The following is a 9541-nucleotide window of genomic DNA, read 5'->3' as shown; positions in this document are numbered from 1 at the left end:
TAAAAATACAGCTACCTGATTTAATCGTTTAACTCTATAATTGTTTAGTTATCATTATTATATCAAGGGAGCAAGAAAATACCGGAGAATCAAACAGTATGCGACGTAAGATGCATATGTCCCTTCATGAACAAGAAAATGTAAAAGTTTTCATCCAGGAGCGAGGCTCGTGTAGGAGACGAAACTTCTTTTCTCACAGTAAAAAGTCGTACGGCTGCAGCTGTCGAAGGTATGGGGTATCACATTTAAGAAAAATTTTCCTAAAGCCTGTTCCCCAAGAAATACCACATCACTGAACGAATCTTTCGATTTCTTGTCCAGTCACATTTTGACTAGACTCTGGGCTTCATTTTTTACGGATATGTCACTCCTAGGTTTCTCTTTATATTGAGTGACAGACTAAAAAAAAAAATCCCCCTTTGTCTTCACTGCAGCTGCTTCCGCCAACGCCACTTAAAGATCTCAGCACTCTCGGTGGCTCCAAGCCTCAAAATCTTGCGAATTGGCGACCTGTCTGGGCCATGCACTGCAAGTGCGAGACCCACACTATCCGCAAACTTGTATTTTTATTACTGAATTGAGGGTTGTCATGGCAACCAGCGACGTGCGGAGATCAAGTTAAGGGTTCCGCACACATGATTGTGATTATCACAGGTCCAACGCACAGTGAGCACAATCTGCATTGCAGTAAGAATCACGTATTATGCAGAACTTTTCCGTCGCAGAGTTCCCTGCCGGAAACTACTGCGGGTGGACTTGGTGCTGAGAAGTCAGAGGGAGATTTTACAACACCCACAGAGAGGTTCGCCGAAGTGGGCACTGTGTGAGGAAGCGTAACTTTGATCTTACCGAAGGCCGGACGCCTGTACCTGACAGCGGTGGCGCCGTCACCGGACGGCAGAAGAACCTTCCGTGAATTCCTGGTATGGCACTCGGGCCAGTGACCTCAGACAAAGGGCCCCTCCCAAAACCAACGCTGATTGGACAGCCACTGGGCGTTAGACACCGAACGGGAGTGATGGTGATTGAGTAGTTCATAACTAGATTTTTACTATTGGATTGGGCCTGGGGCGGAGCGCCAAGTCCGTCTGATAAGTACAGAAATAAAAAATTCCCGTTTTGGCTTCGAACAGAGGCAGTCACTTTTGCTCCGGTCCATGCGATGGAGTGATTGCGAAGTTTTGTATTTCATCTGGCAGCCCGAACATTAGTTTTGTATATACGCGGTCGTGTGGGTCAGTCACAGCTGCAACAAGACGTTGATCCACATGTCGGCACCACGAAGGGGCCTGCTGCTGTAGTTTCGACGTTCCAGAGAACATCACAGCGTAAATATACGCAGCTTTGGCCGTATTCAAATAGGTCTTGTCGAGACAGGTACAGAAGGGCTAGTTGTGGGCGAAATATGCAATGCAGTGTGTGCTCAAAGTCTCCGGCTTTTTCCATTCGTTTCCTCACAAGTTTCACTCGACTGTTGTCATACATTTCCAGCTACAACAACCGGAACTCTGGCTGTAAAGCAGCAGCAGGTTGGTATTGTTCATCGCCTAGTAGAAGTCTGGACTTTCTATCTATGCCACTTCGTAGGGCACTGGCTCAAACCGTGCAATTCATGAGACTCGAAGCCTTAATAGTCTTTAATTTTTATACGGTTGCTGCAACTGAATATCAAGTAAAAACACAACAGTAAACAGCCAACACCCAGTTATTCCCACTCACACTCATTGTTTACATTAATCGCGCGCACCTCGACGTAGCCACACACTTATGTTACCCGAGCTTGTCGGATCATGATTACCGCAGGCGGTGCAGCGTATTTTCTGTCATAAACGGTAGGTACCAAGCTAACTATTAACGGACTCAAAGAAAGTTAACGGAAGTTAGAGTCCGTTAACGTTTGCTTTTTTTCATTAACTTACAATTTAATCCGTTACTTGAAAATTGAACTTCGATAATTAACGATTGACGGATGAATGGTCTTGTGCCTAGCAATGCAAATTTATTTATTTATTTTACTTTCACGATTGTTGCATGAGATGCTGACTCATATTAAACGTACGGAATGTTTAATCAAAGGTTCGCAACATCGTCTCGTAGAACTTTACACTAGATTTTGCTGAATGTTTCAGTGTTTCTCTAGAGCTACCTAAACAGACTAGTAACGAGTCACAAAACACATCTTTGATCTACTCTGTCTTCCGTCTACCCACTTTGATTAGGCTGCATGTCCTTGGCATCATTTCCATAAATCTCAATCAGTTAACTGTCTTTAATGCCACCAGAATTATCGTTTTTTTCTCGATGTAAATCACTCTGGACACATAGTTCTGCAAATCTGAGAGCTGTGACTGACCCCAGTCACTAACGAACAACGTCAACTGAGACTTAAGCGAATTTCATTATGTTCCTTTATGATAAGAACGAGACGTGGGATAGTAACGAAGACTATGGCAGGTCCCTCAGACTCAGATTTCTCGTACAGATTTCAGTCCTAGAGGGTATTATTTCGTTATTTTAGTACTTATGGTATAAAGGAGAGGAGCGACAGTTGGAGAGCAGCCTTTACTCGAGGGATGGCGAACACCGTCACGGGACGCAGGACAACGCAGAGAAATTGGTGTTCCTCTATAGTGCCTACATGTGAGTGCAATGATTAGCCGAAACAATACCCCCCCCCCGCCCCCCGTGCCCCACCACGCACAGACCCACACGCAATAGTTCCGTCTTCTCCCCAGCCTGTCAAATAATATGCTGACTCAGTTAAAATTGTGCCAGAATCTCAAGTATTCCTCTTTCGCCACCAGCTATCTTGGCCTCGTCTTACCCACTGGCTCGATACTAGCAAATTACTCAATGTTTGCAAGTAAAAGTGAGCGTGCAGCAGTTGCGTTGATGGTATATGTCCCCCATTTGCTTCCTCTAAGCATGATTTAACATATTTCAGCTACACTACCGATGCTACGGTCGCAGGTTCGAATCCTGCCTCGGGCATGGATGTATCTGATGTCCTTAGGTTAGTTAGGTTTAAGTAGTTCTACATTCTAGGGGACTGATGACCTCAGATGTTAAGTCCCATAGTGTTCAGAGCCATTTGAACATTTTTTTTTACACTACCGTATTTGGCCCCAGATTAAGGTACGAAAATCGTTTCAAATGCTCTACATTTGTATATTACCAATTTCGAAAGCCTCTCGTTAACAGTATGAGCTATAAATAACAAAAACATAATGAGCTATAGTTTACGCACGAATACCAAACCATGCTTAATCTTGGATCTACTTATTTTTAGTTATTAAATGCGTATAAAAAGCTGTAATAGGTCTTGCAGAGTTTATTTCATTGAAATTAAACTTGGAGGGTTCAGAGCCTATTTGATATTAAGAGTATTCAATGCCACAACCACAAAACAAATAGCTCAATAATACTTTTCCACAGCAGAACAGTAATTAAGTATAGGAATATGATTTTGTTATAGTCGGTTGGGTTAACGCTAAGTGGAGCATATCTGCTCAATACGCAACGGTAGCGCAATCAATGTAAACACCGGATGTGCTGAAGTGCAAACAGACAAGGAAGTCATTGCCCATAGCAGGCGAGAGAGGTCACGAAGAAACACCTGACTCAGCACATAGATAATAGTGCCAAGCAAATACAACGCTGTTGCATAACTAGGAATCATCAAGTAACTTCACCTAGACCCTACACAAGAACGTCTTTCAGACTGCTCACTTTGCTTAATGGATCGATCTGAAGTTAAAAATTACGCCAGCCAAGAGAGCTGACAGTCTCACAAAAGCGGGATCACATTCAGCCCCCTTATGGGGATAATCACGCCATTGAGTGTTATAAAACGCCCAGCTTCCTTCCACTCACTCTCAGAGTTAGGCCACTCCATCTACGACTACTACAAGGTTATCGAAGCAAGGTAAGCTCTGCTAGTTGCGGGATGTCCTGGTCTGTAGAATGCAGTGTCTACAGCCACTGCCACCTTGATCGATATGAGTCTGCAACAGCCTGGCTATGTAGGGAACTTCTACTCTGCCAGCTGCAGTCCTGCTGGTCACAACAGTGACTGCCTGAAAATGAGGGCTGGGCCAATCTGCCACGAATGAAGAACTGATCTTCCCGATTGCAGGCTGTACAAGTACCGCCTCACTGGCTGTGTGCTGGGATTGCCTCTTGGGTGTCTTACGTGTCGGTGTTGAGTCTTCCACAAACGCTCCACTTTGTCAACTAACAGCAGGGCAAGCAGATGTATGGGGCCTAGTCTAAGCGCAACTTTACTCACCGAGACTGCCGAGGCTCTGAAAGACGTGCGCAGCCTCGCTGAGCCGTAGCGACGCGCTGGCTGCCAGACGCTTCTAAGTGGGACCGCACCACTGACCGCCGCCGAGGCCGGAGCCTGAACCTGCAAATTCATCCATGGGCGCCGACGGCAACTCGGCGCCTTCATGCCATGGGGACTCAGCACAGCCGCTGGTAGGCAGCTTCAGGAAGAAGACAGTGAAAGTGAAATTCTTGCTGTTATACGTCAGTTAGCTGAATGATTCCTCATTAGCGCACCAGTGCTCCACAGGATTCCACGACCACACATCTGCCTGTCGATACTGTACTCATGTAGGAGGCCACAATTGGCGGGCCCGTAAAATATCTCAAATACATACTTCTAAGATCTTTAATTTTCCACTTTCCAGCATTTTGTTCAGCTGAAAGCTTCTGTTTCCATCAATCTGACCCCGCACACAACTGCTAGATGATGCTTTATTGGAACATTATGATGTACAGCCACTTGTAGGTAGTATTACAATACATATGATGAACATGTGAGGCAATGCCGACCCTATGACTTATTCTAGAAGACAGGGTTAAGAAATGGCAAACCCACGTTTATAACATTTGCAAACTTAGAAAAGCTGTTCACAATATTGACAGTACTCTCTATGAAATTCTGAAAGTGGCAGGGATAAAATACAGGGAGCAAAAGGCTATTTACAACTTTTAGAAAAACCAGAAGGCTGTTATAAGAGTCAAGGGGCATGGAAGGGAAGCAGTGGTTGTGGAGGGAGTGAGATAGGGTTGTAGCCTATCTAAGATTTTATGCAGTCTGTACATTAAAAAAGCAGTAAAGGACACCAAAGAAAAATTTGGAGAAGGAATTAAAATTCAGCTAAAAGAAATAAAAACTTTGAAGTGTCAGAGACAGCAAAGGACTTGGAAGAGCAGTTGAGTGGAATGGACATCCTCTTGAAAGGTGGATATAAGATGAAAATGATCGAAAGCAATACAATCGTAATGAAATGACGTCAAATTAAATCAGGCGATGATAATGGAATTAGATTAGGAAACGAGACACTTGAAGTAGTAGATGAGTTGTGCTATTTGGCCAGTAAAATAACTAATGCCTGACGAAGTAGAGAGGATATAAAATGTAGACTGGAAATGGCATGAAATGCGTTTCTGAAGAAGAGAAATTTGTTAACATCGAAAATAGCCTTAAGTATTAGGAAGTCTGTTCAGAAAGTATTTGTCTGGAGTGTAGCCATGCATGGAAGTGAAACTGGACGATAAACAGTGCAGACAAAAAGAGAACAGAAGCTTTGCAAATATGTTGCTATAGAAAAAGTTGAAGATTAGATGGGTAGATCACGTAACTAATGAGGAGGTGCTGGTAAGAACTGAGGAGACGATAAATTTGTGGCACAACTTGACCAAAAGAAGCTATTGGTTCCTAGGACACATTCTGAGACATCAAGCATCACCAGTTTAGCAATGGATGTATGTGTCTGGTTTGTGTGTGTGTGTGTGTGTGTGTGTGTGTGTGTGTGTGAGAGAGAGAGAGAGAGAGAGAGAGAGAGAGAGAGAAAGGGAGGGGCTTAAAATCGATGAGGGTGACCAAGAGATGAATACAGTAAGCAAAGTTAGAAGGATGTTGGTTGCTTTAGATATTGGGACATGAAGAGGCTCGCACAGAAGAGAGTAGCATGCAGAGCTGCATCACACCAGGCTTTGGGCTAAAAACCACAACATGAAATGCTTGTGAATTTCATATAGTTCATGGAAAATTACATTGCCCTTTGTACATTCTCCTGAAAGACTTTGCACAAATTTTCCCACTTATTCCCTGATGGATGTACATAAGACGACATACATGGAGTTCAACTCAGCCACTCCCGTGATCATTCGTAAACAGCTATGTTGCATCTCAGGAGCAATGAGAAACAGGTGTAATTAGAATGCCAAAGTGTGTTCTTAACTGTGAAGGAAAGGTGAATGACTATAAACCACAAAATAATTCTGTATCACAGCAAAGCAACACATGTCTTGTGAGAATAGCCTGGAAATTTGGAATGGAAAATTTTCTCTGCATTTCTTTCTTTGTGAAAGATAATAAATTTACTAGTGGTTTATATGGATAGTTTTAATGTAATGATACATAAAATACTTAATTATAGCCAAGGAACAGAGGTTAAAGGTTCATATAATATGCGTCACATGCTATGCTGAACTGAAAATGACCCATTTAACTAAAATAAAGGTAGAAGCTTTCATGCATGATTTGGGATTGAATTTATGGAACAAAGATACACCTGCGACTTTTCTCGACAGACGACACTGTAAATAAACACATGGTTCAGAGACATGGGGATTTATTTGGTCAGTGATGGATAGCTGTTCATTTATTTCTTTATTCTTCTTCATGTCACATTGATGGCCCTTCTTCAATCTGAAGGTTTTGGCACCAATGACAATAATAACTGTCATAATATTCTTAAGTTTTCTGTCTCTGGAGATTTAATAACTTAAATACATAATTAGCATTCCATTCTTTGTCACTAATAACACAATCATGAAAGGTACATTAAATTTTATCAGTGTACAATAATTCTACTAATTTTCTATTCTGCAGTTTAACATTTTAGTATTTCTGTAAGTTAACAAGGCCAGTTAAATCTAAGAATAAAGAGGTCCAGCACCATATTAGATATAAAAGAATTTTCAGGTCTGGCAGAGATTTCCCTATATGGCTGTTGATATCTTGGAAGTGATACACTGCACAGAAAAAAAAGAAGGCAGGGTACAGACGCAAAAGATTTGCCACAGTCTAATACGGCTGAGAGCATGGAGTGTTGACAGAATTGAATTTTATACCATTATGAAAGATATACCCAAGGCAGACGGTGAAAAGGATGGTAGATATGTGAACTCAGAAAGGAGTGATAGCTGCATGCGATAACTTTCGTGTGATGCAAATAACAATACCTGATTATATATGAAGTGTACTCAACTCTAAATAATCACTCATTTATGGAAAGTTAACATAAGAAATGATGCAACTATTACCTTAGTTAATGTCTAAATTCTGACAAAAGCTGATCGTTTAAAGTTCCGTAAGTCGCTTGAGACAAAGAGAGTCATGGGGAACTTCTTATCACAGACTTATCTTGTTTGACGTTGAGCACTTTGTTTCGGCTAAGATGTCAATACATCAACAATTTAATGTGTAATATGGTATGAATAGCATAACATGGTGTCATGTACAATGTACATAAATTCAAAGAATGAAGCAATCGTATTTGCGATAACGGCTGTACCGTATACCAGTTTCACAAACAGTTTTTGGCATGTTCCTGTTGCTAAAAAGGAATACTTTTGACTTATCAGAGTGACTTAGTGATGGTCTTGAATAGGAGTTGTTAGATGTGGTGATATAGTGCACGTGATATGATAGATGTAGCTACAAGAAGATATCATCCAATGGCAACTGGCACGTAAGCATTACATATCGTCTCATTATAGAGACACAACAAGGCCTCGCTGCCTTAACCTATGATGCCTTTAGCTCTGAGACAGCATCATACTTGAACACAACTAACATTTCGCAAATGTTAACACAGTTACACTAATGACTGTGCAAATTTTTTTCACCATGATGCAAATATGTAACTGAATGAAGCTTATACAATAAATAAATGCCCTTCAATGAAAAAATGGTTATGGTTCAGAACTGGATATGAGTTGTGAAATACCAGTACCAAGCGAAACCTTCATGTGCTGTTGTTACAGAGTAGCTTCCGCAGTGTCGAATGAAGGAGCTTAAAATATTCTTAACAAACCTCCCTCCAGATAATTTTTATGTCAGTTCCCAAAACATTAATAGTCGTTGATCAATGGGTATGACGAACATACCGCCCAAATTTCTTTAAAAAAGTAAAGTCACTTCATACATGTACACTCTGTATGACCTCTCCTGAATAAACGGAAGATAAGTTTCCAGTCATGAACGTTGTAAGTAGACTGTATAGGTTTTTTTATTGGTAACGGCACGTAGCGCTCTGTATTAAAATCACTGGCTGTGCTGTGTGCAGTCTGTGGCTGGTTTGCATTGCTGTTGGCTATTGTGGTGTTGGGCAGTTGGCTGTTAACAGCGCGTAGCGTTGCGCAGTTGGAGGTGAGCCGCCAGTAGTGGTGGATGGGGGAGAGAGATGGCGGAGTTTTGAAATTTGTAAGACTGGATGTCATGAACTGCTATGTATATTATGACTTTTCAACACTATAAAGGTAAATACATTGATTGTTCTCTATCATATAATCTTTCATTTGCTAACTATGTCTATCAGTAGTTAGTGCCTTCTGTAGTTTGAATCTTTTATTTAGCTGGCAGTAGTGGCGCTCGCTGTATTGCAGTAGCTTGAGTAACGAAGATTTTTGTGAGGTAAATGTTTTGTGAAAGGTATAGGTTAATGTTAGTCAGGGCAATTCTTTTGTAGGGATTTTTGAAAGTCAGATTGTGTTGCGCTAAAAATATTGTGTGTCAGTATAAGCACAGTCATGTATAATTTTTGCTAAGGGGACGTTTCATATGTCGACCCTTAGCCGAGGATACCCCACTGGAATCTTCAGATTTTTTCTTGTAGTTTGTGTAATTAGTGTATCTTTTGTTTATTGCTAGCGCGTAATTGTAGAGGGAATCTCCTTTGTAGTTGCAGCCTTTCATTGTTGTACAGTAAAACAGTTGTGGCATGCATGTAGATTTGTACTAAGTATTTCGCAGCTGCGCTTGCGATTAACTAGACATTATTTTCAGTGCTATGTTAATGTGTTTTCTTATTTTTGCTCTTCAAATTGTGCTTTTCTGTGTTGTCGTGTGAAATATTGTGATAATTATGGCGTGTGAAAAACGTAATACTAGGTTCCAAATTAAACTGAGAAATGACAGTGAAGACGAAAGCAGTGTGTTAGCGCCACCATGTAATGAATTAACTAACGTTCAACATAGTAATTTGGTAATTGTGCATAGGGAAATGGAGCGGGCTGCAAATAATGGTGTAGGCAGTGAAACTATTAGTGAACAGGGAAGCATTATCGATCGATCGGTCGGCAACAGCTCGTCCCAGGAAACCGAAATGACAGGACACAATCTTGCAAATACTGTAGATTCAGGTTTTGGGTCCTCACAGTTTTCTCAAATAAGTCAAGACACATTTTCTGCTTGTCAAAATGTGAAGGTTGCCGGTGCAACTTCACTGACGAAAAGCACTGA

This window comes from Schistocerca cancellata, chromosome 3 (assembly GCF_023864275.1).
Source record: "Schistocerca cancellata isolate TAMUIC-IGC-003103 chromosome 3, iqSchCanc2.1, whole genome shotgun sequence".
Taxonomy (NCBI): Eukaryota; Metazoa; Arthropoda; class Insecta; order Orthoptera; family Acrididae; genus Schistocerca; species Schistocerca cancellata.
Note: the sequence above shows the minus strand (reverse complement) of the source record.